At 60.5% G+C, this 27,833-nt stretch overlaps 1 long non-coding RNA gene across 1 annotated transcript in view; it reads left to right on the forward strand.

Moving 5' to 3' along the window:
• Nucleotides 1–27,436, forward strand: part of LOC138068080 (uncharacterized) — a 112,989-nt gene extending 85,553 nt beyond the window's left edge. The window contains exons 8-10 of the long non-coding RNA XR_011142698.1: nt 26,924–26,976; nt 27,044–27,094; nt 27,194–27,436. This is a non-coding gene — a long non-coding RNA (uncharacterized lncRNA). The remainder of the gene's footprint in view (nt 1–26,923; nt 26,977–27,043; nt 27,095–27,193) is intronic.
• Nucleotides 27,437–27,833: the final 397 nt, after the last annotated feature.

The following is a 27,833-nucleotide window of genomic DNA, read 5'->3' on the forward strand; positions in this document are numbered from 1 at the left end:
GTGCCGAGCCCTCAGGAAAGGTCTAGGTGGCCCAGACCCCCTCCAGAGGTCTTCCTTCTCCCCCAGAGTCTCCTTTTGGCCTGGCACACGCCTTGAGGGTCCCCTCTGGTGCCCTCGGGACTACTCTGGCAGGTTTCCCTGTGCCCCAGAGCTGTCTTCAGGCCCCCCACAGCTCTTAGCACTGCTCTCTCCACCTCAGAGCCCCTGGGGAGACCTTTGGGGTGCCCCAGAGCAGTCTTTTGGCTCTCCAGACCCCTTAGGCACTGTCTAGGTGGCCCAGACCCCTCCTCAGCTCCTCCCCCTTCCCCAGAGTGGGGTTTTGGGCCATGTAAACCTTTGAGGGCCCCCTCTGGGGCCCTCGGCACTACTCTGGCAGGTTTCCTTGTGCCCAGAGCTGGATCTTGGCTCCCTAGGCCCCTTCGCACTGCTCTAGAGTACTCCGCACCACACTCTGGCTCTTCCTTGCTAGCCAGAGCTGGCTCTTGCTCGTGCTGAGCCCTCAGGAACGGTCTAGGTGGCCCAGACCCCCTCCTGAGCTCCTCCTCCTTCCCCAGAGTCTCTTTGTGGCCATGCAGAGCCCTTAGAAGCCCTCTCGTGACTTCTGAACTACAATTGCAGTACTCGTTGTGCCCCAGAGCTGTTTTTTGGCCCCCCAGATCCCTTAGGCACTGTCTAGGTGGCCCAGATCCCCTCCTAAGCACCTCCTCCTTCCCCAGAGTGGTCTTTTGGATAGGCACACGCCTTGAGGGCCCCCTCTGGGGCCCTCGGCACTACTCTGGCAGGTTTCCCTCTGCCCCAGAGCTGGATCTTGGCTCCCTAGGCCCCTTTGCACCGCTCTAGAGGGCTCCGCACCACTCTCTGGCTCCTCCTTGCTAGCCAGAGCTGTCCCTTGCTCGTGCCGAGCCCTCAGGAAAGGTCTAGGTGGCCCAGACCCCCTCCAGAGGTCTTCCTTCTCCCCCAGAGTCTCCTTTTGGCCTGGCACACGCCTTGAGGGTCCCCTCTGCTGCCCTCAGGACTACTCTGGCAGGTTTCCCTGTGCCCCAGAGCTGTCTTCAGGCCCCCCACAGCTCTTAGCACTGCTCTCTCCACCTCAGAGCCCCTGGGGAGACCTTTGGGGTGCCCCAGAGCAGTCTTTTGGCTCTCCAGACCCCTTAGGCACTGTCTAGGTGGCCCAGACCCCTCCTCAGCTCCTCCTCCTTCCCCAGAGTGGGGTTTTGGGCCATGTAAACCCTTGAGGGCCCCCTCTGGGGCCCTCGGCACTACTCTGGCAGGTTTCCCTGTGCCCCAGAGCTGGATCTTGGCTCCCTAGGCCCCTTCGCAACTCTCTAGAGCACCCCGCAACACTCTTTGGCTCCTCCTTGCTAGCCAGAGCTGTCTCTTGCTCGTGCTGAGCCCTCAGGAACGGTCTAGGTGGCCCAGACCCCCTCCTCAGCTCCTCCTCCTTCCCCAGACTTGTCTTTTGGCTAGGCACACACCTTGAGGGCCCCCTCTGGTGCCCTCGGCACTACTCTGGCAGGTTTCCCTCTGCCCCAGAGCTGTCTTCGGCCCCCCCCAGAGCTCTTAGCAGTGTTCTATCCATCTCAGAGCCCCTGCGGAGACCTTTGGTGTGCCCCAGAGCTGTCTTTTGGCTCTCCGGACCCCTTAGGCACTGTCTAGGTGGCCCAGACGCCGTCCTCACCTCCTCCTCCTTCCCCAGACTTGTCTTTTGGCTAGGCACACGCCTTGAGGGCCCCCTCTGGGGCCCTCGGGACTACTCTGGCAGGTTTCCCTCTGCCCCAGAGCTGTCTTCAGCCCCCCCACAGCTCTTAGCACTGCTCTTTCCACCTCAGAGCCCCTGGGGAGACCTTTGGGGTGCCCCAGAGGTGTCTTCGGGCCCTCTGGACCCCTTAGGCACTGTCTAGGTGGCCCAGACTCCTCCTCAGCTCCTCCTCCTTCCCCAGAGTGGGGTTTTGGGCCATGTAAACCCTTGAGGGCCCCCTCTGGGGCCCTCGGCACTACTCTGGCAGGTTTCCCTGTGCCCCAGAGCTGGATCTTGGCTCCCTAGGCCCCTTCGCAACTCTCTAGAGCACCCCGCAACACTCTTTGGCTCCTCCTTGCTAGCCAGAGCTGTCTCTTGCTCGTGCTGAGCCCTCAGGAACGGTCTAGGTGGCCCAGACCCCCTCCTCAGCTCCTCCTCCTTCCCCAGACTTGTCTTTTGGCTAGGCACACACCTTGAGGGCCCCCTCTGGTGCCCTCGGCACTACTCTGGCAGGTGTCCCTGTGCCCAGAGCTGGATCTTGGCTCCCTAGGCCCCTTCGCACTGCCCTAGAGCACTCCGCACCACACTCTGGCTCTTCCTTGCTAGCCAGAGCTGGCTCTTGCTCGTGCTGAGCCCTCAGGAACGGTCTAGGTGGCCCAGACCCCCTCCTGAGCTCCTCCTCCTTCCCCAGAGTCTCTTTGTGGCCATGCAGAGCCCTTAGAAGCCCTCTCGTGACTTCTGAACTACAATTGCAGTACTCGTTGTGCCCCAGAGCTGTTTTTTGGCCCCCCAGATCCCTTAGGCACTGTCTAGGTGGCCCAGATCCCCTCCTGAGCTCCTCCTCCTTCCCCAGAGTGGTCTTTTGGCTAGGCACACGCCTTGAGGGCCCCCTCTGGGGCCCTCAGCACTACTCTGGCAGGTTTCCCTCTGCCCCAGAGCTGGATCTTGGCTCCCTAGGCCCCTTTGCACCGCTCTAGAGGGCTCCGCACCACTCTCTGGCTCTTCCTTGCTAGCCAGAGCTGTCCCTTGCTCGTGCCGAGCCCTCAGGAAAGGTCTAGGTGGCCCAGACCCCCTCCAGAGGTCTTCCTTCTCCCCCAGAGTCTCCTTTTGTCCTGGCACACGCCTTGAGGGTCCCCTCTGGTGCCCTCGGGACTACTCTGGCAGGTTTCCCTGTGCCCCAGAGCTGTCTTCAGGCCCCCCACAGCTCTTAGCACTGCTCTCTCCACCTCAGAGCCCCTGGGGAGACCTTTGGGGTGCCCCAGAGCAGTCTTTTGGCTCTCCAGACCCCTTAGGCACTGTCTAGGTGGCCCAGACCCCTCCTCAGCTCCTCCTCCTTCCCCAGAGTGGGGTTTTGGGCCATGTAAACCCTTGAGGGCCCCCTCTGGGGCCCTCGGCACTACTCTGGCAGGTTTCCCTCTGCCCCAGAGCTGGATCTTGGCTCCTTAGGCCCCTTTGCACTGCTCTAGAGGGCTCCGCACCACTCTCTGGCTCTTCCTTGCTAGCCAGAGCTGTCCCTTGCTCGTGCCGAGCCCTCAGGAAAGGTCTAGGTGGCCCAGACCCCCTCCAGAGGTCTTCCTTCTCCCCCAGAGTCTCCTTTTGGCCTGGCACACGCCTTGAGGGTCCCCTCTGGTGCCCTCGGGACTACTCTGGCAGGTTTCCCTGTGCCCCAGAGCTGTCTTCAGGCCCCCCACAGCTCTTAGCACTGCTCTCTCCACCTCAGAGCCCCTGGGGAGACCTTTGGGGTGCCCCAGAGCAGTCTTTTGGCTCTCCAGACCCCTTAGGCACTGTCTAGGTGGCCCAGACCCCTCCTCAGCTCCTCCTCCTTCCCCAGAGTGGGGTTTTGGGCCATGTAAACCCTTGAGGGCCCCCTCTGGGGCCCTCGGCACTACTCTGGCAGGTTTCCCTGTGCCCCAGAGCTGAATCTTGGCTCCCTAGGCCCCTTCGCAACTCTCTAGAGCACCCCGCAACACTCTTTGGCTCCTCCTTGCTAGCCAGAGCTGTCTCTTGCTCGTGCTGAGCCCTCAGGAACGGTCTAGGTGGCCCAGACCCCCTCCTCAGCTCCTCCTCCTTCCCCAGACTTGTCTTTTGGCTAGGCACACACCTTGAGGGCCCCCTCTGGTGCCCTCGGCACTACTCTGGCAGGTTTCCCTCTGCCCCAGAGCTGTCTTCGGCCCCCCCAGAGCTCTTAGCAGTGTTCTATCCATCTCAGAGCCCCTGCGGAGACCTTTGGTGTGCCCCAGAGCTGTCTTTTGGCTCTCCGGACCCCTTAGGCACTGTCTAGGTGGCCCAGACGCCGTCCTCAGCTCCTCCTCCTTCCCCAGACTTGTCTTTTGGCTAGGCACACGCCTTGAGGGCCCCCTCTGGGGCCCTCGGCACTACTCTGGCAGGTGTCCCTGTGCCCCAGAGCTGGATCTTGGCTCCCTAGGCCCCTTCGCACTGCTCTAGGGCACTCCACACCACACTCTGGCTCTTCCTTGCTAGCCAGAGCTGGCTCTTGCTCGTGCTGAGCCCTCAGGAACGGTCTAGGTGGCCCAGACCCCCTCCTGAGCTCCTCCTCCTTCCCCAGAGTCTCTTTGTGGCCATGCAGAGCCCTTAGAAGCCCTCTCGTGACTTCTGAACTACAATTGCAGTACTCGTTGTGCCCCAGAGCTGTTTTTTGGCCCCCCAGATCCCTTAGGCACTGTCTAGGTGGCCCAGATCCCCTCCTGAGCTCCTCCTCCTTCCCCAGAGTGGTCTTTTGGCTAGGCACACGCCTTGAGGGCCCCCTCTGGGGCCCTCGGCACTACTCTGGCAGGTTTCCCTGTGCCCCAGAGCTGGATCTTGGCTCCCTAGGCCCCTTTGCACCGCTCTAGAGGGCTCCGCACCACTCTCTGGCTCTTCCTTGCTAGCCAGAGCTGTCCCTTGCTCGTGCCGAGCCCTCAGGAAAGGTCTAGGTGGCCCAGACCCCCTCCAGAGGTCTTCCTTCTCCCCCAGAGTCTCCTTTTGGCCTGGCACACGCCTTGAGGGTCCCCTCTGGTGCCCTCGGGACTACTCTGGCAGGTTTCCCTGTGCCCCAGAGCTGTCTTCAGGCCCCCCACAGCTCTTAGCACTGCTCTCTCCACCTCAGAGCCCCTGGGGAGACCTTTGGGGTGCCCCAGAGCAGTCTTTTGGCTCTCCAGACCCCTTAGGCACTGTCTAGGTGGCCCAGACCCCTCCTCAGCTCCTCCTCCTTCCCCAGAGTGGGGTTTTGGGCCATGTAAACCCTTGAGGGCCCCCTCTGGGGCCCTCGGCACTACTCTGGCGGGTTTCCCTGTGCCCCAGAGCTGGATCTTGGCTCCCTAGGCTCCTTCGCAACTCTCTAGAGCACCCCGCAACACTCTTTGGCTCCTCCTTGCTAGCCAGAGCTGTCTCTTGCTCGTGCCGAGCCCTCAGGAAAGGTCTAGGTGGCCCAGACCCCCTCCAGAGGTCTTCCTTCTCCCCCAGAGTCTCCTTTTGGCCTGGCACACGCCTTGAGGGTCCCCTCTGGTGCCCTCGGCACTACTCTGGCAGGTTTCCCTGTGCCCCAGAGCTGTCTTCAGGCCCCCCACAGCTCTTAGCACTGCTCTCTCCACCTCAGAGCCCCTGGGGAGACCTTTGGGGTGCCCCAGAGCAGTCTTTTGGCTCTCCAGACCCCTTAGGCACTGTCTAGGTGGCCCAGACCCCTCCTCAGCTCCTCCTCCTTCCCCAGAGTGGGGTTTTGGGCCATGTAAACCCTTGAGGGCCCCCTCTGGGGCCCTCGGCACTACTCTGGCAGGTTTCCCTGTGCCCCAGAGCTGAATCTTGGCTCCCTAGGCCCCTTCGCAACTCTCTAGAGCACCCCGCAACACTCTTTGGCTCCTCCTTGCTAGCCAGAGCTGTCTCTTGCTCGTGCTGAGCCCTCAGGAACGGTCTAGGTGGCCCAGACCCCCTCCTCAGCTCCTCCTCCTTCCCCAGACTTGTCTTTTGGCTAGGCACACACCTTGAGGGCCCCCTCTGGTGCCCTCGGCACTACTCTGGCAGGTTTCCCTCTGCCCCAGAGCTGTCTTCGGCCCCCCCAGAGCTCTTAGCAGTGTTCTATCCATCTCAGAGCCCCTGCGGAGACCTTTGGTGTGCCCCAGAGCTGTCTTTTGGCTCTCCGGACCCCTTAGGCACTGTCTAGGTGGCCCAGACGCCGTCCTCAGCTCCTCCTCCTTCCCCAGAGTTGTCTTTTGGCTAGGCACACGCCTTGAGGGCCCCCTCTGGGGCCCTCGGCACTACTCTGGCAGGTGTCCCTGTGCCCCAGAGCTGGATCTTGGCTCCCTAGGCCCCTTCGCACTGCTCTAGGGCACTCCACACCACACTCTGGCTCTTCCTTGCTAGCCAGAGCTGGCTCTTGCTCGTGCTGAGCCCTCAGGAACGGTCTAGGTGGCCCAGACCCCCTCCTGAGCTCCTCCTCCTTCCCCAGAGTCTCTTTGTGGCCATGCAGAGCCCTTAGAAGCCCTCTCGTGACTTCTGAACTACAATTGCAGTACTCGTTGTGCCCCAGAGCTGTTTTTTGGCCCCCCAGATCCCTTAGGCACTGTCTAGGTGGCCCAGATCCCCTCCTGAGCTCCTCCTCCTTCCCCAGAGTGGTCTTTTGGCTAGGCACACGCCTTGAGGGCCCCCTCTGGGGCCCTCGGCACTACTCTGGCAGGTTTCCCTCTGCCCCAGAGCTGGATCTTGGCTCCCTAGGCCCCTTTGCACCGCTCTAGAGGGCTCCGCACCACTCTCTGGCTCTTCCTTGCTAGCCAGAGCTGTCCCTTGCTCGTGCCGAGCCCTCAGGAAAGGTCTAGGTGGCCCAGACCCCCTCCAGAGGTCTTCCTTCTCCCCCAGAGTCTCCTTTTGGCCTGGCACACGCCTTGAGGGTCCCCTCTGCTGCCCTTGGGACTACTCTGGCAGGTTTCCCTGTGCCCCAGAGCTGTCTTCAGGCCCCCACAGCTCTTAGCACTGCTCTCTCCACCTCAGAGCCCCTGGGGAGACCTTTGGGGTGCCCCAGAGCTGTCTTTTGGCTCTCCAGACCCCTTAGGCACTGTCTAGGTGGCCCAGACCCCTCCTCAGCTCCTCCTCCTTCCCCAGAGTGGGGTTTTGGGCCATGTAAACCCTTGAGGGCCCCCTCTGGGGCCCTCGGCACTACTCTGGCAGGTTTCCCTGTGCCCCAGAGCTGGATCTTGGCTCCCTAGGCCCCTTCGCAACTCTCTAGAGCACCCCGCAACACTCTTTGGCTCCTCCTTGCTAGCCAGAGCTGTCTCTTGCTCGTGCTGAGCCCTCAGGAACGGTCTAGGTGGCCCAGACCCCCTCCTCAGCTCCTCCTCCTTCCCCAGACTTGTCTTTTGGCTAGGCACACACCTTGAGGGCCCCCTCTGGTGCCCTCGGCACTACTCTGGCAGGTTTCCCTCTGCCCCAGAGCTGTCTTCGGCCCCCCCACAGCTCTTAGCAGTGTTCTATCCATCTCAGAGCCCCTGCAGAGACCTTTGGCGTGCCCCAGAGCTGTCTTTTGGCTCTCCGGACCCCTTAGGCACTGTCTAGGTGGCCCAGACGCCGTCCTCAGCTCCTCCTCCTTCCCCAGACTTGTCTTTTGGCTAGGCACACGCCTTGAGGGCCCCCTCTGGGGCCCTCGGCACTACTCTGGCAGGTGTCCCTGTGCCCAGAGCTGGATCTTGGCTCCCTAGGCCCCTTCGCACTGCCCTAAAGCACTCCGCACCACACTCTGGCTCCTCCTTGCTAGCCAGAGCTGGCTCTTGCTCGTGCTGAGCCCTCAGGAACGGTCTAGGTGGCCCAGACCCCCTCCTGAGCTCCTCCTCCTTCCCCAGAGTCTCTTTGTGGCCATGCAGAGCCCTTAGAAGCCCTCTCGTGACTTCTGAACTACAATTGCAGTACTCGTTGTGCCCCAGAGCTGTTTTTTGCCCCCCCAGATCCCTTAGGCACTGTCTAGGTGGCCCAGATCCCCTCCTGAGCTCCTCCTCCTTCCCCAGAGTGGTCTTTTGGCTAGGCACACGCCTTGAGGGCCCCCTCTGGGGCCCTCAGCACTACTCTGGCAGGTTTCCCTGTGCCCCAGAGCTGTCTTCGGCCCCCCCACAGCTCTTAGCAGTGTTCTATCCATCTCAGAGCCCCTGCGGAGACCTTTGGTGTGCCCCAGAGCTGTCTTTTGGCTCTCCGGACCCCTTAGGCACTGTCTAGGTGGCCCAGACGCCGTCCTCAGCTCCTCCTCCTCCCCAAACTTGTCTTTTGGCTAGGCACACGCCTTGAGGGCCCCCTCTGGGGCCCTCGGCACTACTCTGGCAGGTTTCCCTCTGCCCCAGAGCTGGATCTTGGCTCCCTAGGCCCCTTTGCACTGCTCTAGAGGGCTCCGCACCACTCTCTGGCTCTTCCTTGCTAGCCAGAGCTGTCCCTTGCTCGTGCCGAGCCCTCAGGAAAGGTCTAGGTGGCCCAGACCCCCTCCAGAGGTCTTCCTTCTCCCCCAGAGTCTCCTTTTGGCCTGGCACACGCCTTGAGGGTCCCCTCTGGTGCCCTCGGGACTACTCTGGCAGGTTTCCCTGTGCCCCAGAGCTGTCTTCAGGCCCCCCACAGCTCTTAGCACTGCTCTCTCCACCTCAGAGCCCCTGGGGAGACCTTTGGGGTGCCCCAGAGCAGTCTTTTGGCTCTCCAGACCCCTTAGGCACTGTCTAGGTGGCCCAGACCCCTCCTCAGCTCCTCCTCCTTCCCCAGAGTGGGGTTTTGGGCCATGTAAACCCTTGAGGGCCCCCTCTGGGGCCCTCGGCACTACTCTGGCAGGTGTCCCTGTGCCCCAGAGCTGGATCTTGGCTCCCTAGGCCCCTTCGCACTGCTCTAGAGCACTCCGCAGCACTGTTTGGCTCTTCCTTGCTAGCCAGAGCTGGCTCTTGCTCGTGCTGAGCCCTCAGGAACGGTCTAGGTGGCCCAGACCCCTCCTGAGCTCCTCCTCCTTCCCCAGAGTCTCTTTGTGGCCATGCAGAGCCCTTAGAAGCCCTCTCGTGACTTCTGAACTACAATTGCAGTACTCGTTGTGCCCCAGAGCTGTTTTTTGGCCCCCCAGATCCCTTAGGCACTGTCTAGGTGGCCCAGATCCCCTCCTGAGCTCCTCCTCCTTCCCCAGAGTGGTCTTTTGGCTAGGCACACGCCTTGAGGGCCCCCTCTGGGGCCCTCGGCACTACTCTGGCAGGTTTCCCTCTGCCCCAGAGCTGGATCTTGGCTCCCTAGGCCCCTTTGCACCGCTCTAGAGGGCTCCGCACCACTCTCTGGCTCTTCCTTGCTAGCCAGAGCTGTCCCTTGCTCGTGCCGAGCCCTCAGGAAAGGTCTAGGTGGCCCAGACCCCCTCCAGAGGTCTTCCTTCTCCCCCAGAGTCTCCTTTTGGCCTGGCACACGCCTTGAGGGTCCCCTCTGGTGCCCTCGGGACTACTCTGGCAGGTTTCCCTGTGCCCCAGAGCTGTCTTCAGGCCCCCCACAGCTCTTAGCACTGCTCTCTCCACCTCAGAGCCCCTGGGGAGACCTTTGGGGTGCCCCAGAGCAGTCTTTTGGCTCTCCAGACCCCTTAGGCACTGTCTAGGTGGCCCAGACCCCTCCTCAGCTCCTCCTCCTTCCCCAGAGTGGGGTTTTGGGCCATGTAAACCCTTGAGGGCCCCCTCTGGGGCCCTCGGCACTACTCTGGCAGGTTTCCCTGTGCCCCAGAGCTGGATCTTGGCTCCCTAGGCCCCTTCGCAACTCTCTAGAGCACCCCGCAACACTCTTTGGCTCCTCCTTGCTAGCCAGAGCTGTCTCTTGCTCGTGCCGAGCCCTCAGGAAAGGTCTAGGTGGCCCAGACCCCCTCCAGAGGTCTTCCTTCTCCCCCAGAGTCTCCTTTTGGCCTGGCACACGCCTTGAGGGTCCCCTCTGGTGCCCTCGGGACTACTCTGGCAGGTTTCCCTGTGCCCCAGAGCTGTCTTCGGCCCCCCCAGAGCTCTTAGCAGTGTTCTATCCATCTCAGAGCCCCTGCGGAGACCTTTGGCGTGCCCCAGAGCTGTCTTTTGGCTCTCCGGACCCCTTAGGCACTGTCTAGGTGGCCCAGACCCCTCCTCAGCTCCTCCTCCTTCCCCAGAGTGGGGTTTTGGGCCATGTAAACCCTTGAGGGCCCCCTCTGGGGCCCTCGGCACTACTCTGGCAGGTTTCCCTGTGCCCCAGAGCTGGATCTTGGCTCCCTAGGCCCCTTCGCAACTCTCTAGAGCACCCCGCAACACTCTTTGGCTCCTCCTTGCTAGCCAGAGCTGTCTCTTGCTCGTGCTGAGCCCTCAGGAACGGTCTAGGTGGCCCAGACCCCCTCCTCAGCTCCTCCTCCTTCCCCAGACTTGTCCTTTGGCTAGGCACACACCTTGAGGGCCCCCTCTGGTGCCCTCGGCACTACTCTGGCAGGTTTCCCTGTGCCCCAGAGCTGTCTTCGGCCCCCCCACAGCTCTTAGCAGTGTTCTATCCATCTCAGAGCCCCTGCGGAGACCTTTGGTGTGCCCCAGAGCTGTCTTTTGGCTCTCCGGACCCCTTAGGCACTGTCTAGGTGGCCCAGACGCCGTCCTCAGCTCCTCCTCCTCCCCAAACTTGTCTTTTGGCTAGGCACACGCCTTGAGGGCCCCCTCTGGGGCCCTCGGCACTACTCTGGCAGGTTTCCCTCTGCCCCAGAGCTGGATCTTGGCTCCCTAGGCCCCTTTGCACCGCTCTAGAGGGCTCCGCACCACTCTCTGGCTCTTCCTTGCTAGCCAGAGCTGTCCCTTGCTCGTGCCGAGCCCTCAGGAAAGGTCTAGGTGGCCCAGACCCCCTCCAGAGGTCTTCCTTCTCCCCCAGAGTCTCCTTTTGGCCTGGCACACGCCTTGAGGGTCCCCTCTGGTGCCCTCGGGACTACTCTGGCAGGTTTCCCTGTGCCCCAGAGCTGTCTTCAGGCCCCCCACAGCTCTTAGCACTGCTCTCTCCACCTCAGAGCCCCTGGGGAGACCTTTGGGGTGCCCCAGAGCAGTCTTTTGGCTCTCCAGACCCCTTAGCACTGTCTAGGTGGCCCAGACCCCTCCTCAGCTCCTCCTCCTTCCCCAGAGTGGGGTTTTGGGCCATGTAAACCCTTGAGGGCCCCCTCTGGGGCCCTCGGCACTACTCTGGCAGGTTTCCCTGTGCCCCAGAGCTGGATCTTGGCTCCCTAGGCCCCTTCGCAACTCTCTAGAGCACCCCGCAACACTCTTTGGCTCCTCCTTGCTAGCCAGAGCTGTCTCTTGCTCGTGCCGAGCCCTCAGGAAAGGTCTAGGTGGCCCAGACCCCCTCCAGAGGTCTTCCTTCTCCCCCAGAGTCTCCTTTTGGCCTGGCACACGCCTTGAGGGTCCCCTCTGGTGCCCTCGGGACTACTCTGGCAGGTTTCCCTGTGCCCCAGAGCTGTCTTCGGCCCCCCCAGAGCTCTTAGCAGTGTTCTATCCATCTCAGAGCCCCTGCGGAGACCTTTGGCGTGCCCCAGAGCTGTCTTTTGGCTCTCCGGACCCCTTAGGCACTGTCTAGGTGGCCCAGACCCCTCCTCAGCTCCTCCTCCTTCCCCAGAGTGGGGTTTTGGGCCATGTAAACCCTTGAGGGCCCCCTCTGGGGCCCTCGGCACTACTCTGGCAGGTTTCCCTGTGCCCCAGAGCTGGATCTTGGCTCCCTAGGCCCCTTCGCAACTCTCTAGAGCACCCCGCAACACTCTTTGGCTCCTCCTTGCTAGCCAGAGCTGTCTCTTGCTCGTGCTGAGCCCTCAGGAACGGTCTAGGTGGCCCAGACCCCCTCCTCAGCTCCTCCTCCTTCCCCAGACTTGTCCTTTGGCTAGGCACACACCTTGAGGGCCCCCTCTGGTGCCCTCGGCACTACTCTGGCAGGTTTCCCTGTGCCCCAGAGCTGTCTTCGGCCCCCCCACAGCTCTTAGCAGTGTTCTATCCATCTCAGAGCCCCTGCGGAGACCTTTGGTGTGCCCCAGAGCTGTCTTTTGGCTCTCCGGACCCCTTAGGCACTGTCTAGGTGGCCCAGACGCCGTCCTCAGCTCCTCCTCCTCCCCAAACTTGTCTTTTGGCTAGGCACACGCCTTGAGGGCCCCCTCTGGGGCCCTCGGCACTACTCTGGCAGGTTTCCCTCTGCCCCAGAGCTGGATCTTGGCTCCCTAGGCCCCTTCGCACTGCTCTAGAGTACTCCGCACCACACTCTGGCTCTTCCTTGCTAGCCAGAGCTGGCTCTTGCTCGTGCTGAGCCCTCAGGAACGGTCTAGGTGGCCCAGACCCCCTCCTGAGCTCCTCCTCCTTCCCCAGAGTCTCTTTGTGGCCATGCAGAGCCCTTAGAAGCCCTCTCGTGACTTCTGAACTACAATTGCAGTACTCGTTGTGCCCCAGAGCTGTTTTTTGGCCCCCCAGATCCCTTAGGCACTGTCTAGGTGGCCCGGATCCCCTCCTAAGCACCTCCTCCTTCCCCAGAGTGGTCTTTTGGCTAGGCACACGCCTTGAGGGCCCCCTCTGGGGCCCTCGGCACTACTCTGGCAGGTTTCCCTCTGCCCCAGAGCTGGATCTTGGCTCCCTAGGCCCCTTTGCACCGCTCTAGAGGGCTCCGCACCACTCTCTGGCTCTTCCTTGCTAGCCAGAGCTGTCTCTTGCTCGTGCCGAGCCCTCAGGAAAGGTCTAGGTGGCCCAGACCCCCTCCAGAGGTCTTCCTTCTCCCCCAGAGTCTCCTTTTGGCCTGGCACACGCCTTGAGGGTCCCCTCTGGTGCCCTCGGGACTACTCTGGCAGGTTTCCCTGTGCCCCAGAGCTGTCTTCAGGCCCCCCACAGCTCTTAGCACTGCTCTCTCCACCTCAGAGCCCCTGGGGAGACCTTTGGGGTGCCCCAGAGCAGTCTTTTGGCTCTCCAGACCCCTTAGGCACTGTCTAGGTGGCCCAGACCCCTCCTCAGCTCCTCCTCCTTCCCCAGAGTGGGGTTTTGGGCCATGTAAACCCTTGAGGGCCCCCTCTGGGGCCATCGGCACTACTCTGGCAGGTTTCCCTCTGCCCCAGAGCTGGATCTTGGCTCCCTAGGCCCCTTCGCAACTCTCTAGAGCACCCCGCAACACTCTTTGGCTCCTCCTTGCTAGCCAGAGCTGTCTCTTGCTCGTGCCGAGCCCTCAGGAAAGGTCTAGGTGGCCCAGACCCCCTCCAGAGGTCTTCCTTCTCCCCCAGAGTCTCCTTTTGGCCTGGCACACGCCTTGAGGGTCCCCTCTGGTGCCCTCGGGACTACTCTGGCAGGTTTCCCTGTGCCCCAGAGCTGTCTTCAGGCCCCCCACAGCTCTTAGCACTGCTCTCTCCACCTCAGAGCCCCTGGGGAGACCTTTGGGGTGCCCCAGAGCAGTCTTTTGGCTCTCCGGACCCCTTAGGCACTGTCTAGGTGGCCCAGACGCCGTCCTCAGCTCCTCCTCCTTCCCCAGACTTGTCTTTTGGCTAGGCACATGCCTTGAGGGCCCCCTCTGGGGCCCTCGGCACTACTCTGGCAGGTGTCCCTGTGCCCCAGAGCTGGATCTTGGCTCCCTAGGCCCCTTCGCACTGCTCTAGAGCACTCCGCAGCACTCTTTGGCTCTTCCTTGCTAGCCAGAGCTGGCTCTTGCTCGTGCTGAGCCCTCAGGAACGGTCTAGGTGGCCCAGACCCCCTCCTGAGCTCCTCCTCCTTCCCCAGAGTCTCTTTGTGGCCATGCAGAGCCCTTAGAAGCCCTCTCGTGACTTCTGAACTACAATTGCAGTACTCGTTGTGCCCCAGAGCTGTTTTTTGGCCCCCCAGATCCCTTAGGCACTGTCTAGGTGGCCCAGATCCCCTCCTAAGCTCCTCCTTCTTCCCCAGAGTGGTCTTTTGGCTAGGCACACGCCTTGAGGGCCCCCTCTGGGGCCCTCGGCACTACTCTGGCAGGTTTCCCTCTGCCCCAGAGCTGGATCTTGGCTCCCTAGGCCCCTTCGCAACTCTCTAGAGCACCCCGCAACACTCTTTGGCTCCTCCTTGCTAGCCAGAGCTGTCTCTTGCTCGTGCTGAGCCCTCAGGAACGGTCTAGGTGGCCCAGACCCCCTCCTCAGCTCCTCCTCCTTCCCCAGACTTGTCCTTTGGCTAGGCACACACCTTGAGGGCCCCCTCTGGGGCCCTCGGCACTACTCTGGCAGGTGTCCCTGTGCCCCAGAGCTGGATCTTGGCTCCCTAGGCCCCTTCGCACTGCTCTAGAGCACTCCGCACCACACTCTGGCTCTTCCTTGCTAGCCAGAGCTGGCTCTTGCTCGTGCTGAGCCCTCAGGAACGGTCTAGGTGGCCCAGACCCCCTCCTGAGCTCCTCCTCCTTCCCCAGAGTCTCTTTGTGGCCATGCAGAGCCCTTAGAAGCCCTCTCGTGACTTCTGAACTACAATTGCAGTACTCGTTGTGCCCCAGAGCTGTTTTTTGGCCCCCCAGATCCCTTAGGCACTGTCTAGGTGGCCCAGATCCCCTCCTGAGCTCCTCCTCCTTCCCCAGAGTGGTCTTTTGGCTAGGCACACGCCTTGAGGGCCCCCTCTGGGGCCCTCGGCACTACTCTGGCAGGTTTCCCTCTGCCCCAGAGCTGGATCTTGGCTCCCTAGGCCCCTTTGCACCGCTCTAGAGGGCTCCGCACCACTCTCTGGCTCTTCCTTGCTAGCCAGAGCTGTCCCTTGCTCGTGCCGAGCCCTCAGGAAAGGTCTAGGTGGCCCAGACCCCCTCCAGAGGTCTTCCTTCTCCCCCAGAGTCTCCTTTTGGCCTGGCACACGCCTTGAGGGTCCCCTCTGCTGCCCTTGGGACTACTCTGGCAGGTTTCCCTGTGCCCCAGAGCTGTCTTCAGGCCCCCCACAGCTCTTAGCACTGCTCTCTCCACCTCAGAGCCCCTGGGGAGACCTTTGGGGTGCCCCAGAGCTGTCTTTTGGCTCTCCAGACCCCTTAGGCACTGTCTAGGTGGCCCAGACCCCTCCTCAGCTCCTCCTCCTTCCCCAGAGTGGGGTTTTGGGCCATGTAAACCCTTGAGGGCCCCCTCTGGGGCCCTCGGCACTACTCTGGCAGGTTTCCCTGTGCCCCAGAGCTGGATCTTGGCTCCCTAGGCCCCTTCGCAACTCTCTAGAGCACCCCGCAACACTCTTTGGCTCCTCCTTGCTAGCCAGAGCTGTCTCTTGCTCGTGCTGAGCCCTCAGGAACGGTCTAGGTGGCCCAGACCCCCTCCTCAGCTCCTCCTCCTTCCCCAGACTTGTCCTTTGGCTAGGCACACACCTTGAGGGCCCCCTCTGGTGCCCTCGGCACTACTCTGGCAGGTTTCCCTGTGCCCCAGAGCTGTCTTCGGCCCCCCCACAGCTCTTAGCAGTGTTCTATCCATCTCAGAGCCCCTGCGGAGACCTTTGGTGTGCCCCAGAGCTGTCTTTTGGCTCTCCGGACCCCTTAGGCACTGTCTAGGTGGCCCAGACGCCGTCCTCAGCTCCTCCTCCTCCCCAAACTTGTCTTTTGGCTAGGCACACGCCTTGAGGGCCCCCTCTGGGGCCCTCGGCACTACTCTGGCAGGTTTCCCTCTGCCCCAGAGCTGGATCTTGGCTCCCTAGGCCCCTTTGCACCGCTCTAGAGGGCTCCGCACCACTCTCTGGCTCTTCCTTGCTAGCCAGAGCTGTCCCTTGCTCGTGCCGAGCCCTCAGGAAAGGTCTAGGTGGCCCAGACCCCCTCCAGAGGTCTTCCTTTTCCCCCAGAGTCTCCTTTTGGCCTGGCACACGCCTTGAGGGTCCCCTCTGGTGCCCTCGGGACTACTCTGGCAGGTTTCCCTGTGCCCCAGAGCTGTCTTCAGGCCCCCCACAGCTCTTAGCACTGCTCTCTCCACCTCAGAGCCCCTGGGGAGACCTTTGGGGTGCCCCAGAGCAGTCTTTTGGCTCTCCAGACCCCTTAGCACTGTCTAGGTGGCCCAGACCCCTCCTCAGCTCCTCCTCCTTCCCCAGAGTGGGGTTTTGGGCCATGTAAACCCTTGAGGGCCCCCTCTGGGGCCCTCGGCACTACTCTGGCAGGTTTCCCTGTGCCCCAGAGCTGGATCTTGGCTCCCTAGGCCCCTTCGCAACTCTCTAGAGCACCCCGCAACACTCTTTGGCTCCTCCTTGCTAGCCAGAGCTGTCTCTTGCTCGTGCCGAGCCCTCAGGAAAGGTCTAGGTGGCCCAGACCCCCTCCAGAGGTCTTCCTTCTCCCCCAGAGTCTCCTTTTGGCCTGGCACACGCCTTGAGGGTCCCCTCTGGTGCCCTCGGGACTACTCTGGCAGGTTTCCCTGTGCCCCAGAGCTGTCTTCGGCCCCCCCAGAGCTCTTAGCAGTGTTCTATCCATCTCAGAGCCCCTGCGGAGACCTTTGGCGTGCCCCAGAGCTGTCTTTTGGCTCTCCGGACCCCTTAGGCACTGTCTAGGTGGCCCAGACCCCTCCTCAGCTCCTCCTCCTTCCCCAGAGTGGGGTTTTGGGCCATGTAAACCCTTGAGGGCCCCCTCTGGGGCCCTCGGCACTACTCTGGCAGGTTTCCCTGTGCCCCAGAGCTGGATCTTGGCTCCCTAGGCCCCTTCGCAACTCTCTAGAGCACCCCGCAACACTCTTTGGCTCCTCCTTGCTAGCCAGAGCTGTCTCTTGCTCGTGCTGAGCCCTCAGGAACGGTCTAGGTGGCCCAGACCCCCTCCTCAGCTCCTCCTCCTTCCCCAGACTTGTCCTTTGGCTAGGCACACACCTTGAGGGCCCCCTCTGGTGCCCTCGGCACTACTCTGGCAGGTTTCCCTGTGCCCCAGAGCTGTCTTCGGCCCCCCCACAGCTCTTAGCAGTGTTCTATCCATCTCAGAGCCCCTGCGGAGACCTTTGGTGTGCCCCAGAGCTGTCTTTTGGCTCTCCGGACCCCTTAGGCACTGTCTAGGTGGCCCAGACGCCGTCCTCAGCTCCTCCTCCTCCCCAAACTTGTCTTTTGGCTAGGCACACGCCTTGAGGGCCCCCTCTGGGGCCCTCGGCACTACTCTGGCAGGTTTCCCTCTGCCCCAGAGCTGGATCTTGGCTCCCTAGGCCCCTTCGCACTGCTCTAGAGTACTCCGCACCACACTCTGGCTCTTCCTTGCTAGCCAGAGCTGGCTCTTGCTCGTGCTGAGCCCTCAGGAACGGTCTAGGTGGCCCAGACCCCCTCCTGAGCTCCTCCTCCTTCCCCAGAGTCTCTTTGTGGCCATGCAGAGCCCTTAGAAGCCCTCTCGTGACTTCTGAACTACAATTGCAGTACTCGTTGTGCCCCAGAGCTGTTTTTTGGCCCCCCAGATCCCTTAGGCACTGTCTAGGTGGCCCGGATCCCCTCCTAAGCACCTCCTCCTTCCCCAGAGTGGTCTTTTGGCTAGGCACACGCCTTGAGGGCCCCCTCTGGGGCCCTCGGCACTACTCTGGCAGGTTTCCCTCTGCCCCAGAGCTGGATCTTGGCTCCCTAGGCCCCTTTGCACCGCTCTAGAGGGCTCCGCACCACTCTCTGGCTCTTCCTTGCTAGCCAGAGCTGTCTCTTGCTCGTGCCGAGCCCTCAGGAAAGGTCTAGGTGGCCCAGACCCCCTCCAGAGGTCTTCCTTCTCCCCCAGAGTCTCCTTTTGGCCTGGCACACGCCTTGAGGGTCCCCTCTGCTGCCCTCAGGACTACTCTGGCAGGTTTCCCTGTGCCCCAGAGCTGTCTTCAGGCCCCCCACAGCTCTTAGCACTGCTCTCTCCACCTCAGAGCCCCTGGGGAGACCTTTGGGGTGCCCCAGAGCAGTCTTTTGGCTCTCCAGACCCCTTAGGCACTGTCTAGGTGGCCCAGACCCCTCCTCAGCTCCTCCTCCTTCCCCAGAGTGGGGTTTTGGGCCATGTAAACCCTTGAGGGCCCCCTCTGGGGCCATCGGCACTACTCTGGCAGGTTTCCCTCTGCCCCAGAGCTGGATCTTGGCTCCCTAGGCCCCTTCGCAACTCTCTAGAGCACCCCGCAACACTCTTTGGCTCCTCCTTGCTAGCCAGAGCTGTCTCTTGCTCGTGCCGAGCCCTCAGGAAAGGTCTAGGTGGCCCAGACCCCCTCCAGAGGTCTTCCTTCTCCCCCAGAGTCTCCTTTTGGCCTGGCACACGCCTTGAGGGTCCCCTCTGGTGCCCTCGGGACTACTCTGGCAGGTTTCCCTGTGCCCCAGAGCTGTCTTCAGGCCCCCCACAGCTCTTAGCACTGCTCTCTCCACCTCAGAGCCCCTGGGGAGACCTTTGGGGTGCCCCAGAGCAGTCTTTTGGCTCTCCGGACCCCTTAGGCACTGTCTAGGTGGCCCAGACGCCGTCCTCAGCTCCTCCTCCTTCCCCAGACTTGTCTTTTGGCTAGGCACATGCCTTGAGGGCCCCCTCTGGGGCCCTCGGCACTACTCTGGCAGGTGTCCCTGTGCCCCAGAGCTGGATCTTGGCTCCCTAGGCCCCTTCGCACTGCTCTAGAGCACTCCGCAGCACTCTTTGGCTCTTCCTTGCTAGCCAGAGCTGGCTCTTGCTCGTGCTGAGCCCTCAGGAACGGTCTAGGTGGCCCAGACCCCCTCCTGAGCTCCTCCTCCTTCCCCAGAGTCTCTTTGTGGCCATGCAGAGCCCTTAGAAGCCCTCTCGTGACTTCTGAACTACAATTGCAGTACTCGTTGTGCCCCAGAGCTGTTTTTTGGCCCCCCAGATCCCTTAGGCACTGTCTAGGTGGCCCAGATCCCCTCCTAAGCTCCTCCTTCTTCCCCAGAGTGGTCTTTTGGCTAGGCACACGCCTTGAGGGCCCCCTCTGGGGCCCTCGGCACTACTCTGGCAGGTGTCCCTGTGCCCCAGAGCTGGATCTTGGCTCCCTAGGCCCCTTCGCAACTCTCTAGAGCACCCCGCAACACTCTTTGGCTCCTCCTTGCTAGCCAGAGCTGTCTCTTGCTCGTGCTGAGCCCTCAGGAACGGTCTAGGTGGCCCAGACCCCCTCCTCAGCTCCTCCTCCTTCCCCAGACTTGTCCTTTGGCTAGGCACACACCTTGAGGGCCCCCTCTGGGGCCCTCGGCACTACTCTGGCAGGTGTCCCTGTGCCCCAGAGCTGGATCTTGGCTCCCTAGGCCCCTTCGCACTGCTCTAGAGCACTCCGCACCACACTCTGGCTCTTCCTTGCTAGCCAGAGCTGGCTCTTGCTCGTGCTGAGCCCTCAGGAACGGTCTAGGTGGCCCAGACCCCCTCCTGAGCTCCTCCTCCTTCCCCAGAGTCTCTTTGTGGCCATGCAGAGCCCTTAGAAGCCCTCTCGTGACTTCTGAACTACAATTGCAGTACTCGTTGTGCCCCAGAGCTGTTTTTTGGCCCCCCAGATCCCTTAGGCACTGTCTAGGTGGCCCAGATCCCCTCCTGAGCTCCTCCTCCTTCCCCAGAGTGGTCTTTTGGCTAGGCACACGCCTTGAGGGCCCCCTCTGGGGCCCTCGGCACTACTCTGGCAGGTTTCCCTCTGCCCCAGAGCTGGATCTTGGCTCCCTAGGCCCCTTTGCACCGCTCTAGAGGGCTCCGCACCACTCTCTGGCTCTTCCTTGCTAGCCAGAGCTGTCCCTTGCTCGTGCCGAGCCCTCAGGAAAGGTCTAGGTGGCCCAGACCCCCTCCAGAGGTCTTCCTTCTCCCCCAGAGTCTCCTTTTGGCCTGGCACACGCCTTGAGGGTCCCCTCTGCTGCCCTTGGGACTACTCTGGCAGGTTTCCCTGTGCCCCAGAGCTGTCTTCAGGCCCCCCACAGCTCTTAGCACTGCTCTCTCCACCTCAGAGCCCCTGGGGAGACCTTTGGGGTGCCCCAGAGCTGTCTTTTGGCTCTCCAGACCCCTTAGGCACTGTCTAGGTGGCCCAGACCCCTCCTCAGCTCCTCCTCCTTCCCCAGAGTGGGGTTTTGGGCCATGTAAACCCTTGAGGGCCCCCTCTGGGGCCCTCGGCACTACTCTGGCAGGTTTCCCTGTGCCCCAGAGCTGTCTTCGGCCCCCCCACAGCTCTTAGCAGTGTTCTATCCATCTCAGAGCCCCTGCAGAGACCTTTGGCGTGCCCCAGAGCTGTCTTTTGGCTCTCCGGACCCCTTAGGCACTGTCTAGGTGGCCCAGACGCCGTCCTCAGCTCCTCCTCCTTCCCCAGACTTGTCTTTTGGCTAGGCACACGCCTTGAGGGCCCCCTCTGGTGCCCTCGGCACTACTCTGGCAGGTGTCCCTGTGCCCAGAGCTGGATCTTGGCTCCCTAGGCCCCTTCGCACTGCCCTAGAGCACTCCGCACCACACTCTGGCTCCTCCTTCCTAGCCAGAGCTGGCTCTTGCTCGTGCTGAGCCCTCAGGAACGGTCTAGGTGGCCCAGACCCCCTCCTGAGCTCCTCCTCCTTCCCCAGAGTCTCTTTGTGGCCATGCAGAGCCCTTAGAAGCCCTCTCGTGACTTCTGAACTACAATTGCAGTACTCGTTGTGCCCCAGAGCTGTTTTTTGGCCCCCCAGATCCCTTAGGCACTGTCTAGGTGGCCCAGATCCCCTCCTGAGCTCCTCCTCCTTCCCCAGAGTGGTCTTTTGGCTAGGCACACGCCTTGAGGGCCCCCTCTGGGGCCCTCGGCACTACTCTGGCAGGTGTCCCTCTGCCCCAGAGCTGGATCTTGGCTCCCTAGGCCCCTTTGCACCGCTCTAGAGGGCTCCGCACCACTCTCTGGCTCTTCCTTGCTAGCCAGAGCTGTCCCTTGCTCGTGCCGAGCCCTCAGGAAAGGTCTAGGTGGCCCAGACCCCCTCCAGAGGTCTTCCTTCTCCCCCAGAGTCTCCTTTTGGCCTGGCACACGCCTTGAGGGTCCCCTCTGCTGCCCTCGGGACTACTCTGGCAGGTTTCCCTGTGCCCCAGAGCTGTCTTCAGGCCCCCCACAGCTCTTAGCACTGCTCTCTCCACCTCAGAGCCCCTGGGGAGACCTTTGGGGTGCCCCAGAGCAGTCTTTTGGCCCCCCAGACCCCTTAGGCACTGTCTAGGTGGCCCAGACCCCTCCTCAGCTCCTCCTCCTTCCCCAGAGTGGGGTTTTGGGCCATGTAAACCCTTGAGGGCCCCCTCTGGGGCCCTCGGCACTACTCTGGCAGGTTTCCCTCTGCCCCAGAGCTGGATCTTGGCTCCCTAGGCCCCTTCGCAACTCTCTAGAGCACCCCGCAACACTCTTTGGCTCCTCCTTGCTAGCCAGAGCTGTCTCTTGCTCGTGCTGAGCCCTCAGGAACGGTCTAGGTGGCCCAGACCCCCTCCTCAGCTCCTCCTCCTTCCCCAGACTTGTCTTTTGGCTAGGCACACACCTTGAGGGCCCCCTCTGGTGCCCTCGGCACTACTCTGGCAGGTTTCCCTGTGCCCCAGAGCTGTCTTCAGCCCCCCCACAGCTCTTAGCAGTGTTCTATCCATCTCAGAGCCCCTGCGGAGACCTTTGGTGTGCCCCAGAGCTGTCTTTTGGCTCTCCGGACCCCTTAGGCACTGTCTAGGTGGCCCAGACGCCGTCCTCAGCTCCTCCTCCTCCCCAAACTTGTCTTTTGGCTAGGCACACGCCTTGAGGGCCCCCTCTGGGGCCCTCGGCACTACTCTGGCAGGTTTCCCTCTGCCCCAGAGCTGGATCTTGGCTCCCTAGGCCCCTTTGCACTGCTCTAGAGGGCTCCGCACCACACTCTGGCTCTTCCTTGCTAGCCAGAGCTGTCCCTTGCTCGTGCCGAGCCCTCAGGAAAGGTCTAGGTGGCCCAGACCCCCTCCAGAGGTCTTCCTTCTCCCCCAGAGTCTCCTTTTGGCCTGGCACACGCCTTGAGGGTCCCCTCTGGTGCCCTCGGGACTACTCTGGCAGGTTTCCCTGTGCCCCAGAGCTGTCTTCAGGCCCCCCACAGCTCTTAGCACTGCTCTCTCCACCTCAGAGCCCCTGGGGAGACCTTTGGGGTGCCCCAGAGCAGTCTTTTGGCTCTCCAGACCCCTTAGCACTGTCTAGGTGGCCCAGACCCCTCCTCAGCTCCTCCTCCTTCCCCAGAGTGGGGTTTTGGGCCATGTAAACCCTTGAGGGCCCCCTCTGGGGCCCTCGGCACTACTCTGGCAGGTTTCCCTGTGCCCCAGAGCTGGATCTTGGCTCCCTAGGCCCCTTCGCAACTCTCTAGAGCACCCCGCAACACTCTTTGGCTCCTCCTTGCTAGCCAGAGCTGTCTCTTGCTCGTGCTGAGCCCTCAGGAACGGTCTAGGTGGCCCAGACCCCCTCCTCAGCTCCTCCTCCTTCCCCAGACTTGTCTTTTGGCTAGGCACACGCCTTGAGGGCCCCCTCTGGTGCCCTCGGCACTACTCTGGCAGGTTTCCCTGTGCCCCAGAGCTGTCTTCGGCCCCCCCCAGAGCTCTTAGCACTGCTCTCTCCATCTCAGAGCCCCTGCGGAGACCTTTGGCGTGCCCCAGAGCTGTCTTTTGGCTCTCCGGACCCCTTAGGCACTGTCTAGGTGGCCCAGACCCCTCCTCAGCTCCTCCCCCTTCCCCAGAATGGGGTTTTGGGTCATGTAAACCCTTGAGGGCCCCCTCTGGTGCCCTCGGGACTACTCTGGCAGGTTTCCCTCTGCCCCAGAGCTGTCTTCGGGGCCCACAGAGCTCTTAGCACTGCTGTCTCCACCTCAGAGCCCCTGGGGAGACCTTTGAGGTGCCCCAGAGGTGTCTTTTTGCCCCCCAGACCCCTTAGGCACTGTCTAGGTGGCCCAGACCCCCTCCTCAGCTCCTCCTCCTTCCCTAGAATGGCGTTTTGGGTCATGTAAACCCTTGAGGGCCCCCTCTGGTGCCCTCGGGACTACTCTGGCAGGTTTCCCTCTGCCCCAGAGCTCTGTAGGTGCCCCCCACAGCTCTTAGCACTGCTCTATCCAGCTCAGAGCCCCTGGGGAGACCACAGCACTGTTTTGGCCCTCCGGACCCCTTAGGCACTGTCTAGGTGGCCCAGAGCCCCTCCTCAGCTCCTCCTCCTTTCCCAGACTTGTCTTTTGGCTAGGCACACGCCTTGAGGGCCCCCTCTGGGGCCCTCGGGACTACTCTGGCAGGTTTCCCTGTGCCCCAGAGCTGTCTTCGGGCCCCCCAGAACTCTTAGCACTGCTGTCTCCACCTCAGAGCCCCTGGGCAGACTTTTGGGGTGCCCCACAGCACTCTTTTGGCCCTCCGGACCCCTTAGGCACTGTCTAGGTGGCCCAGACCCCCTCCTCAGCTCCTCCTCCTTCCCTAGAATGGCGTTTTGGGCCATGTAAACCCTTGAGGGCCCCCTCTGGTGCCCTCGGGACTACTCTGGCAGGTTTCCCTCTGCCCCAGAGCTCTGTAGGTGCCCCCCACAGCTCTTAGCACTGCTCTCTCCACCTCAGAGCCCCTGGGGAGACCACAGCACTGTTTTGGCCCTCCGGACCCCTTAGGCACTGTCTAGGTGGCCCAGACGCCGTCCTCAGCTCCTCCTCCTTCCCCAGAGTTGTCTTTTGGCTAGGCACACGCCTTGAGGGCCCCCTCTGGGGCCCTCGGGACTACTGTGGCAGGTGTCCCTGTGCCCCAGAGCTGGATCTTGGCTCCCTAGGCCCCTTCGCACTGCTCTAGAGGGCTCCGCACCACTCTTTGGCTCTTCCTTGCTGCCCAGAGCTGTCCCTTGCTCGTGCCGAGCCCTCAGGAAAGGTCTAGGTGGCCCAGACCCCCTCCAGAGGTCTTCCTTTTCCCCCAGAGTCTCCTTTTGGCCTGGCACACGCCTTGAGGGTCCCCTCTGGTGCCCTCGGGACTACTCTGGCAGGTTTCCCTGTGCCCCAGAGCTGTCTTCGGCCCCCCCACAGCTCTTAGCACTGCTCTCTCCACCTCAGAGCCCCTGCGGAGACCTTTGGCGTGCCCCAGAGCTGTCTTTTGGCTCTCCGGACCCCTTAGGCACTGTCTAGGTGGCCCAGACCCCTTCCTCAGCTCCTCCCCCTTCCCTAGAGTGGGGTTTTGGGCCATGTAAACCCTTGAGGGCCCCCTCTGGGGCCCTCGGGACTACTCTGGCAGGTTTCCCTGTGCCCCAGAGCTGTGTAGGTGCCCCCCACAGCTCTTAGCACTGCTGTCTCCACCTCAGAGCCCCTGGGGAGACCTTTGGCGTGCCCCAGAGCTGTCTTCGGGCCCCCCACAGCTCTTAGCACCGCTCTATTCAGCTCAGAGCCCCTGGGGAGACCACAGCACTTTTTTGGCTCTCCGGACCCCTTAGGCACTGTCTAGGTGGCCCAGACGCCGTCGTCAGCTCCTCCTCCTTCCCTAGAGTGGGATTTTGGACCATGTAAACCCTTGAGGGCCCCCTCTGGTGCCCTCGGCACTACTCTGGCAGGTTTCCCTATGCCCAAGAGCTGGATCTTGGCTCCCTAGGCTCCTTGGCACCACTGTAGAGCACTCTGTACCACTCTTTGGCTCTTCCTTGCTGCCTAGAGCTGTCTTTTGCTTGTGCTGAGCTCTCTGAAACTGTCTAGGTGGCCCAGAATCCCTACGGAGCTCCTCCTCCTTCCCCAGAGTCTCTTTGTGGCTATGGAGAGCCCTTAGAAGCCCTCTCGTGTCTTCTGAATCAGTCTTGCTGTAGTTGTTGTACCTCAGAGCGGTCTTCTGGTCCTCCAGACCCCTTTGGCACTGTGTAGGTCCTCCAGAACCCCTCCGTAGGTTTCTTGTGTTCCCCAGAGGCTTTTTTGCGGTTAGGCCCACCCGTCTAGTTCCCTCCGGACTACTCTGGAAGGTTTCCCTTTTGGGGCTCCCCAGAGCTCTTAGAACTCCTGTGTTCACATCAGGAGCCCTCTGGAGACCTTTGGGTTCCCAGAGCCATGTGTTAGTTCTCTGTCCCTGTTGACAGCCCTCTGTTCTTGCCTGGCCTTTCCTCTTTTATCTTTCCCTGCAAACGTATGTTGGCTTCCTGGGCCCCTCAGTAACTTTCTAGTGTGATATGCACTCCTTTTCCAGCCTTCCTAGTGCTACAGAGCTTTGTTTTGGAGTTCTAGCTCATGTAGTCCCTCCCAAAGCCCTCTGCAGGTCTTTCTTGGATCATAGAGCCCTCATTTGGCCCTGCAGCTGTCTTTGCAGCTCTGCAGTCTGTTGTGGAACCCTCTTTTGGCTGTAATTGTGCTCTAGAAGTTTTTTGTGCTTGTTGCTCTTGTATTTGGGACCTCTCTTTGTCTTTCTTTGTTCCCCAGAGCTGTCTTCTGGCCCTCTAGACCCCTCTTGAGCCATGTAGTCACTTCTGAACTCCTCTTGAGGGCTTCCTTGCACCTCAGACTCTCTTTTTGGCCATGTAGACCCCTTAGAACCCCTGTAGTGTGCTCTGGAGTCTCTTTTTGGCTTTCCTCATTTCTCAGAGCTGTATCTTGATCCTCTAGACTGATTTAGGACCCCTGTAGTGGCCTCAAAATGTTTCTGGAGTCTTTTGTCGCAACATGGAGCTCTGTGTTGGCCCTCCAGCCCTTTCAGTAGCTCTCAATTTTTCTCCCCTCCCCCCCCTGCCCACTTTTTTGGCCTTTTATCTTTTCCCCACAGACCTCTGTTGGTCGTGTAGGCTTTTTAGCACCCCTCTAGTGAACTCTGGAGTTCTCTTTCAGCTTTCCTTTTTTCGCAGAGCCATCTTTTGGCTCTGTCAATCCTTTAAGATTGTTGTAGTGTCCTCAGAACTTTTCTGAACAGTGCTCTCTGTTCATCATCTAGTGGTCTTAGCAGCCTTGTTTTCCCTTGGACCCCTTGGGGAAACTCTAGTTATTCTCTACTGGCTTTTTTTTTTTATTGTTCTCTAGTCTCCATTGGAAATGTGTAATCCAATCTGGAGTCCTCTGTAGAGCTTTGTTGTGTTGCATAGACTTCCATTGGTCCTGCAGACTTGTGAGGAGCCCCTTTATTTTATTCTGGATTATTCTTTGTTGTGCCCCAGAATGCTGCATTGGTCTTTCTGCCCTCTTAGCATCCCTCTTGTGCCCTCCGGAGCCATCCTGAGATCTCCTTGTGTCAGTTCTCCAGTTAGTGATACAGATATAGTATTCTCCTGGACAACTAGTCATTCCAGCCACTGACTTTTTTTCCTCATCGTTTTAGGTACTATAGAAGACCCATTTCTCTTAGGAAGTGTTCCTATTACAGCAGAGGGCTTGTTCCCAGAGTTCATTTTGATATCCTGGTTTGCCCTTCAGGAAATGTTGCCCTGCCAGAGCAGCTGTATTCTATGCAGACCTGAACCCATTAGAGGACTATGGTATAGCATTCCCTTTGTAGGCGCTGTGGAATGTTGTAGTTTTTTTCCTAAGTATAACCAGAACTCATTTGTAGTTTTTAATTTGAAGGCTTGTGTTAGTTAAGGTAAAAAGGAGTTTAATGACCTACCTCTTGATAACGTAGATACTATATGAAGTCTCAGTAACAAAACAGATGTTCTATTTCATAGAAGAGGTCTCTTTATCCCTTCTGTCCTCTCTGTTCTAGATGCTGAGTGGAAGAAGAATTGCTTCTGCCTAGCCCTATGTATTTATGGTTGCTGTTTGTTTGCCCCTCCCCTCCAAAGGGTTTCTGGGTAGGGAAGTGGGTGGGGCCTAGGGTTATATAAAGTGGGGGTCTCTCTTCCCTGAGTTCATTCTGCCTTTGATCTGCTGTGGGAGTGGTAGTTTGTAATGGGCTTAGCAAATAACTGCATTTGAGGATGTACAACTATCCTGGAAGACTTATTTGTATGCTTGGAGATGCGAAGGCCATTGAACAATAGAAGAGCAATGAGGCAGCTTGAGCTGGAGCTGTGATTATGAGAGGGAAGTGTTTGTAGGAGATAGGGTTTTTTCTTGGGTAGCATGTCGGTGTGGGTTGTTTGGGCTGAAAAAGGGCTTCTGAATATCCTGTTGTATCTTTTGTTGACGGTCACTGTTGTTTTCTGGTGTTTTTGAGTTTATTGCGGAAGGGATGCAGCTTCCTCACGGGGCTCTTCTGAGATGATGAGAGTTGGGGAATTGTTTGTTGTTCTGCAGGACTGCAGAAAAGAAGAGACAGGAGGGGTTCAGGGAAAACATTTTTTCCTAGTTTTGTACCCTAGTTTTTTTTGCATTGGGTGCAGTTGTGGTGTGGTGAAGCCAAGCGCTGAGACGGAGGCTGAGCAGGTAAGACGGGGAGCTGTTTGGGTCAGGGCTCTACTGTGCCGTGGGGCTGGTGCTGGGCTGCTTCTCAGTGATGTCTTTTGTTGTGCTTTTTCAGGTGCTGTGTGGGCCTTTTCTGGGGTGGCTGAGGGTGTGAGCTGCAGTAGAAAGGTATGTCCTTTGTTGTAGGGCTGTTGGGCGTTGCCTGGCAGAATAGTAACTGTGTTGCCTTTCCTAGGTGCCGCAGGTGTCCGCCCAGCCACAATGCTGGAGTTTGGACAGGATGCAGGTGAGGGGAGGGACCGTGGTGTTTGGGAGGAGGGTGTTTTTGGTGAAGAGGCTGGAGGCATCTGGCGTGCAGGTGACCGCTTGTGTTGTGTTTTGGCAGGTGGTGAAGGTGAAGGTTTGTGACTGAAGGAAGAGCAGAACAGATGTGCCTGGCATCGAGGCTGGTTCTTGAGGACGGCGCAGCAGTGCCCAAGCTAAGTTGGGAGGGCCAAGCGTGTTGGCTTGTCTTGGGGGGTGTGTGTGTGCGTGTGCTGCCAGTCATTACAGTGCAGAGTCCTCCTGAGGATGAGTGCTGTGTGTGAGGCAGAGGGAGAGGGGGGTGTGCTAGGCCGGGCAGCTCCAGCTTGTGTCTGTGTTGTTGTGTGCTGTGTTCGGTGTGTGTTGTAGGTGTCCTGTGTTTTGCTGAGGTGTTGATGTTGCTGTTGTCCTTTGTGCTCATGGAGCACGATGCAGACTTTGCAGGGCTAGCACGGTAGGCGTCTGCAGGTTTTTGGAGTGGCCTGAGCACTCAGTGTTGTGTGAAGGGTTTGCATCTCCTCCTGTGCTGCCCGTGAAAAGGGGCGTTGTGTCGTGCCAGATTTGCATCGTAGCATCTGTGGCCGGCCTCGGGCGGCCGCGGTTCTTTGCCTCGGGCGGCCGCACTTCTTCGCCTTTGGGGTCCCTTTCAGGGTTTTCTTCCCTGTGTGATCATGGCCTTGCTTCTTTCTGGCTGGCCTCTTGTCCAGTGATGGTCCTGGCTT

The sequence above is a fragment of the Struthio camelus genome, chromosome 8 (genome assembly GCF_040807025.1).
Source record: "Struthio camelus isolate bStrCam1 chromosome 8, bStrCam1.hap1, whole genome shotgun sequence".
Taxonomy (NCBI): domain Eukaryota; kingdom Metazoa; phylum Chordata; class Aves; order Struthioniformes; family Struthionidae; genus Struthio; species Struthio camelus.